Genomic DNA, 8,074 nt, shown 5'->3' on the forward strand with positions numbered 1-8,074 from the left:
GAGGGAAAAAAAATTAGCAAAAAGAGCTTATAGTTTTTGAGAAAATCGATTTTAAAGTTTCAAAGGGAAAACTGTCTTTTAAATGCGGGAAATGTCTGTTTTCTTTGCACAGGTAACATGCTTTTTGTCGGCATGCAGTCATAAATGTAATACATATAAGAGGTTCCAGGAAAAGGGACCGGTAACGCTAACCCAGCAGCAGCACACGTGATGGAACAAGAGGAGGGTGGCGCAGGAGGAGAAGGCCACGCTTTGAGACACAACAACCCAGGCCTTGCATGAGGACAAAAAGCGTGCGGATAGCAATTTGCGTTTTGTCGCCATGCAGTCATAAATGTAATACAGATGAGAGGTTCAATAAACAGGGACCGGAAACGCTAACACATCACAGATGTTCATTGTTCATGTTACTTGGTTGGGGTCCGGGAGTGTTGCGTAGTCGTTTCCAATCCAGGATTGATTCATTTTAATTTGAGTCAGACGGTCTGCATTTTCTGTGGAGAGGCGGATACGCCGATCTGTGACAATGCCTCCGGCAGCACTGAAACAGCGTTCCGACATAACGCTGGCTGCCGGGCAAGCCAGCACCTCTATTGCGTACATTGCCAGTTTGTGCCAGGTGTCTAGCTTCGATACCCAATAGTTGAAGGGTGCAGATGGATTGTTCAACACAGCTATGCCATCTGACATGTAGTCCTTGACCATCTTCTCCAGGCGATCGGTGTTGGAGGTGGATCTGCACGCTTGCTGTTCTGTGTGCTGCTGCATGGGTGTCAGAAAATTTTCCCACTCCAAGGACACTGCCGATACCATTCCCTTTTGGGCACTAGCTGCGGCTTGTGTTGTTTGCTGCCCTCCTGGTCGTCCTGGGTTTGCGGAAGTCAGTCTGTCGGCGAACAACTGGCTAGAGGAGGGGGAGGATGTCAATCTCCTCTTTAAAGTCTCCACAAGGGCCTGCTGGTATTCTTCCATTTTGACCTGTCGGACTCTTTCTTCAAGCAGTTTTGGAACATTGTGTTTGTACCGTGGATCCAGAAGGGTATAAACCCAGTAATTGGTGTTGTCCAGAATGCGCACAATGCGTGGGTCGCGTTCAATGCAGTCCTAGGCCGAAGAGGTCATAGCCTAGGGTCACAAAAACCTGTTTATTTGGGCTATTTCAATGGTAGTGATGGTGACGTACATAAATCTCAGCCATGGCCGTTAGCAACGTCTGAATTTCACGAAATGTCTCATGCAGGTAGAAGACATATTGTTAGACTTGGATTCCAAAGATGGGGTCCCTACATCTCTGCAAACCAGAGTTACAGGGGTCCAAAATTGGTAAAATCCCCCATAGGCTTTCATTGGGCCTCCTATTTACAGTTCCAAAATCTCACATCTTTTCAAAGGGCAATTGATCAGCAGTGGCAAATTTTCTAGCATTGTAGGGACCCTTAAGGGGGAACATGACTGGTGAGTTTCGGGCCCCTAGGCCAAAGAGGTCATAGCCTAGGGTCACAAAAACCTGTTTATTTGGGTTATTTCAATGGTAGTGATGGTGATGTACATAAATCTCAGCCATGGCCGTTAGCAACGTCTGAATTTCACGAAATGTCTCATGCAGGTAGAAGACATATTGTTAGACTTGGATTCCAAAGATGGGGTCCCTACATCTCTGCAAACCAGAGTTACAGGGGTCCAAAATTGGTAAAATCCCCCATAGACTTTCATTGCCTCCCTATTTCACTTTCCAAAATCTCACATCTTTTCAAAGGGCAATGGCTCAGCAGTACCAAATTTTCTAGCATTGTAGGGACCCTTAGGGGGAACATGACTGGTGAGTTTCGGGCCCCTAGGCCAAAGAGGTCATAGCCTAGGGTCACAAAAACCTGTTTATTTGGGCTATTTCAATGGTAGTGATGGTGACGTACATAAATCTCAGCTATGGCCGTTAGCAACGTCTGAATTTCACGAAATGTCTCATGCAGGTAGAAGACATATTGTTAGACTTGGATTCCAAAGATGGGGTCCCTACATCTCTGCAAACCAGAGTTACAGGGGTCCAAAATTGGTAAAATCCCCCATAGACTTTCATTGCCTCCCTATTTCACTTTCCAAAATCTCACATCTTTTCAAAGGGCAATGGCTCAGCAGTACCAAATTTTCTAGCATTGTAGGGACCCTTAGGGGGAACATGACTGGTGAGTTTCGGGCCCCTAGGCCAAAGAGGTCATAGCCTAGGGTCACAAAAACCTGTTTATTTGGGCTATTTCAATGGTAGTGATGGTGACGTACATAAATCTCAGCTATGGCCGTTAGCAACGTCTGAATTTCACGAAATGTCTCATGCAGGTAGAAGACATATTGTTAGGCTTGGATTCCAAAGATGGGGTCCCTACATCTCTGCAAACCAGAGTTACAGGGGTCCAAAATTGGTAAAATCCCCCATAGACTTTCATTGCCTCCCTATTTCACTTTCCAAAATCTCACATCTTTTCAAAGGGCAATGGCTCAGCAGTACCACATTTTCTAGCATTGTAGGGACCCTTAGGGGGAACATGACTGGTGAGTTTCGGGCCCCTAGGCCAAAGAGGTCATAGCCTAGGGTCACAAAAACCTGTTTATTTGGGCTATTTCAATGGTAGTGATGGTGACGTACATAAATCTCAGCTATGGCCGTTAGCAACGTCTGAATTTCACGAAATGTCTCATGCAGGTAGAAGACATATTGTTAGACTTGGATTCCAAAGATGGGGTCCCTACATCTCTGCAAACCAGAGTTACAGAGGTCCAAAATTGGTAAAATCCCCCACAGACTTTCATTGCCTCCCTATTTCACTTTCCAAAATCTCACATCTTTTCAAAGGGCAATGGCTCAGCAGTACCAAATTTTCTAGCATTGTAGGGACCCTTAGGGGGAACATGACTGGTGAGTTTCGGGCCCCTAGGCCAAAGAGGTCATAGCCTAGGGTCACAAAAACCTGTTTATTTGGGCTATTTCAATGGTAGTGATGGTGACGTACATAAATCTCAGCTATGGCCGTTGGCAACGTCTGAATTTCACGAAATGTCTCATGCAGGTAGAAGACATATTGTTAGACTTGGATTCCAAAGATGGGGTCCCTACATCTCTGCAAACCAGAGTTACAGGGGTCCAAAATTGGTAAAATCCCCCATAGGCTTTCATTGGGCCTACTATTTACTGTTCCAAAATCTCACACCATTTCAAAGGGCAATGGCTCAGCAGTGGCAAAACTCACCAGTCATGATCCCCCTAAGGGTCCCTACAATGCTAGAAAATTTAGTACTGCTGAGCCATTGCCCTTTGAAAAGATGTGAGATTTTGGAAAGTGAAATAGGGAGGCAATGAAAGTCTATGGGGGATTTTACCAATTTTGGACCCCTGTAACTCTGGTTTGCAGAGATGTAGGGACCCCATCTTTGGAATCCAAGTCTAACAATATGTCTTCTACCTGCATGAGACATTTCGTGAAATTCAGACGTTGCTAACGGCCATAGCTGAGATTTATGTACGTCACCATCACTACCATTGAAATAGCCCAAATAAACAGGTTTTTGTGACCCTAGGCTATGACCTCTTTGGCCTAGGGGCCCGAAACTCACCAGTCATGTTCCCCCTAAGGGTCCCTACAATGCTAGAAAATTTGGTACTGCTGAGCCATTGCCCTTTGAAAAGATGTGAGATTTTGGAAAGTGAAATAGGGAGGCAATTAAAGTCTATGGGGGATTTTACCAATTTTGGACCCCTGTAACTCTGGTTTGCAGAGATGTAGGGACCCCATCTTTGGAATCCAAGTCTAACAATATGTCTTCTACCTGCATGAGACATTTCGTGAAATTCAGACGTTGCTAACGGCCATAGCTGAGATTTATGTACGTCACCATCACTACCATTGAAATAGCCCAAATAAACAGGTTTTTGTGACCCTAGGCTATGACCTCTTTGGCCTAGGGGCCCGAAACTCACCAGTCATGTTCCCCCTAAGGGTCCCTACAATGCTAGAAAATTTGGTACTGCTGAGCCATTGCCCTTTGAAAAGATGTGAGATTTTGGAAAGTGAAATAGGGAGGCAATGAAAGTCTATGGGGGATTTTACCAATTTTGGACCCCTGTAACTCTGGTTTGCAGAGATGTAGGGACCCCATCTTTGGAATCCAAGTCTAACAATATGTCTTCTACCTGCATGAGACATTTCGTGAAATTCAGACGTTGCTAACGGCCATGGCTGAGATTTATGTACATCACCATCACTACCATTGAAATAACCCAAATAAACAGGTTTTTGTGACCCTAGGCTATGACCTCTTTGGCCTAGGGGCCCGAAACTCACCAGTCATGTTCCCCCTTAAGGGTCCCTACAATGCTAGAAAATTTGCCACTGCTGATCAATTGCCCTTTGAAAAGATGTGAGATTTTGGAACTGTAAATAGGAGGCCCAATGAAAGCCTATGGGGGATTTTACCAATTTTGGACCCCTGTAACTCTGGTTTGCAGAGATGTAGGGACCCCATCTTTGGAATCCAAGTCTAACAATATGTCTTCTACCTGCATGAGACATTTCGTGAAATTCAGACGTTGCTAACGGCCATGGCTGAGATTTATGTACGTCACCGTCACTACCATTGAAATAGCCCAAATAAACAGGTTTTTGTGACCCTAGGCTATGACCTCTTCGGCCTAGGACTGCATTGAACGCGATCTGGATCCACGGTACAAACACAATGTTCCAAAACTGCTTGAAGAAAGAGTCCGACAGGTCAAAATGGAAGAATACCAGCAGGCCCTTGTGGAGACTTTAAAGAGGAGATTGACATCCTCCCCCTCCTCTAGCCAGTTGTACGCCGACAGACTGACTTCCGCAAACCCAGGACGACCAGGAGGGCAGCAAACAACACAAGCCGCAGCTAGTGCCCAAAAGGGAATGGTATCGGCAGTGTCCTTGGAGTGGGAAAATTTTCTGACACCCATGCAGCAGCACACAGAACAGCAAGCGTGCAGATCCACCTCCAACACCGATCGCCTGGAGAAGATGGTCAAGGACTACATGTCAGATGGCATAGCTGTGTTGAACAATCCATCTGCACCCTTCAACTATTGGGTATCGAAGCTAGACACCTGGCACAAACTAGCAATGTACGCAATAGAGGTGCTGGCTTGCCCGGCAGCCAGCGTTATGTCGGAACGCTGTTTTAGTGCTGCCGGAGGCATCGTCACAGATCGGCGTATCCGCCTCTCCACAGAAAATGCAGACCGTCTGACTCAAATTAAAATGAATCAATCCTGGATTGGAAACGACTACGCAACACTCCCGGACCCCAACCAAGTAACATGAACAATGAACATCTGTGATGGGTTAGCGTTTCCGTTCCCTGTTTATTGAACCTCTCATCTGTATTAAATTTATGACTGCATGGCGACAAAATGCAAATTGCTATCCGCACGCTTCTTGTCCTCATGCAAGGCCTGGGTTGTTGTGTCTTAAAGCGTGGCCTTCTCATCCTGCGCCACCCTCCTCCTGTTCCATCACGTGTGCTGCTGCTGGGTTAGCGTTACCGGTCCCTTTTCCTGGAACCTCTTATATGTATTACATTTATGACTGCATGCCGACAAAAAGCATGTTACCTGTGCAAAGAAAACAGACATTTCCCCCATTTAAAAGACAGTTTTCCCTTTGAAACTTTAAAATCGATTTTCTCAAAAACTATAAGCTCTTTTTGCTAAATTTTTTCTTCCTCTTGTACCCACTCCCAAGGTGCACATACCCTGTAAATTTGGGGTATGTAGCATGTAAGGAGGCTTTACAAAGCACAAAAGTTCGGGTCCCCATTGACTTCCATTATGTTCGGAGTTCAGCTCGAACACCCGGACATCGCGGCCATGTTCGACCTGTTCGGCCCGAACCCGAACATCTAGGTGTTCGCCCAACACTAGTGCCAGGATCATCTCTTAAAGAGACTCCGTAACAAAAATTTCATCCGGTTTTCTTCCATCCTACAAGTTCCAAAAGCTATTCTAATGTGTTCTGGCTTACTGCAGCACGTTCTACTATCACCATCTCTGTAATAAATCAACTTATCTCTCTCTTGTCAGACTTGTCAGCCTGTGTCTGGAAGGCTGCCAAGTTCTTCAGTGTTGTGGTTCTGTGATGCATCTCCCCCTCCAGGCCCCTCTCTGCACACTGCCTGTGTATTATTTAGATTAGTGCAGCTTCTCTCTGCTCTATTATCTTTTACAAGCTGGATAAATCCTCCTCTGAGCTGGCTGGGCTTTCACATACTGAAGAATTACATACAGGCAGAGCTGTCTGCACTCTGCAGGAAGAAACAGCCTGACACTTCAGTGGAAGATAGCTGCAGAGGGAAAGAAACACACAAATGATCTCTTGAGATTAAAAAGGAAGGCTGTATACAGCCTGCTTGTGTATGGATGTATTTTCTATGTGTACATCAACCTACTTCCTGTTTTGGTGGCCATTTTGTTTGTTTACAAACAAACTTTCTAAAACTGTTGTTAACCACTTTTAATGCGGCGGGGAGCGGCGAAATTGTGACAGAGGGTAATGGGAGATGTCCCCTAACGCACTGGTATGTTAACTTTTGTGCGATTTTATCAATACAGATTCTCTTTAAAGAGGATTCAGCTGCGGGATCGGAGTGCAACCAGTGCAGAGGTTGCTCAGAAATGGCAGCAGGCAGGTGTGAGCGCATCTGCACGCACAGTGAGGTCAAGACTTTTGGAAAATGGCCTGGTATCAAGAAGGGAAGCAAAGAAGCCACTTCTCTCCCAAAAAAACATCAGGGACAGATTGATCTTCTGCAGAAAGTATGGTGAATGGACGGCTGAGGACTGGGGCAAAGTCATATTCTCTGATGAAGCCCCTTTCCGATTGTTTGGGGCATCTGGAAAAAGGCTTGTCAGGAGAAGAAAAGGTGAGCGCTACCATCAACCCTGTGTCATGCCAACAGTAAAGCATCCTGAGACCATTCATGTGTGGGGTTGCTTCTCATCCAAGGGAGTCGGCTCACTCACAATTTTGCCAAAAAAACACAGCCATGAATAAAGAATGGTACCAAAACACCCTCCAACAGCAACTTCTTCCAACAATCCAACAACAGTTTGGTGAAGAACAATGCATTTTCCAGCACGATGGAGTAATAAGGCAAAAGTGATAACTAAGTGGCTCTGGGACCAAAACTTTGAAATTTTTGGGTCCATGGCCTAGAAACTCCCGGGTGTACAAACAAAAACCAACTAATTCTGAGAAACTGAAAGAAGTGATTATGAAAGAAAGTGCTGCTATCAGTCAGGATTTGGCCCAGAAGTTAATTGAGAGCATGCCCAGTCGAATAGAAGAGGTCCTGAAAAAGAAGGGCCAACACTGCAAACAGGGGCGTAGCAATAGGGGGTGCAGAGGTAGCGACCGCATCGGGGCCCTTGGGCCAGTGGGGCCCCGAATGGCCCTACCTCAACTACAGTATTAGCTCTATATTGCTCCTGTGCTCATAATAATCATTTCTATATATACTTTGAATAGTGGTAATCATTAACAAACTGTTCCCCATCCCCTTCTTGCACCTCTGACACTGTAGTTGCCATTGCCAGCTTTTAGTGCGCCGTATCAATTGTTATGTATAGAGTGCATGGGGGGGCCCCATTGTAAAACTTGCATCGGGGCCCACAGCTCCTTAGCTACGCCACTGACTGCAAATACTGACTCTTTGCATAAATCTCATGTAATTGTCAATAAAAGCCTTTGAAACATATGAAGTGCTTATAATTATATGTCAGTACATCACATAAACAACTGAAACAAAGATCTAAACACAGTTTAGCAGCAAACTTTGTGAAAACTAATATTTTTGACAGTCTCAAAACTTTTGGCCAGGACTGTATACATCGATCAGGTAGTGTAAGTAGTGTACTGCTTCACACTGACAGACCAAACTCACTGTTTAATGCACCACAAACAGTTGTTTGTGTAGTGATGGCCGTGTTGTTGTGCACGTTGGCGAGAGAGCAGGTGGTGGCGGTTTTATAGCCCATGTGGTCGGGCTGAGGTAGCTCCATGAC

Source organism: Hyperolius riggenbachi, chromosome 1 (genome assembly GCF_040937935.1).
Source record: "Hyperolius riggenbachi isolate aHypRig1 chromosome 1, aHypRig1.pri, whole genome shotgun sequence".
Taxonomy (NCBI): domain Eukaryota; kingdom Metazoa; phylum Chordata; class Amphibia; order Anura; family Hyperoliidae; genus Hyperolius; species Hyperolius riggenbachi.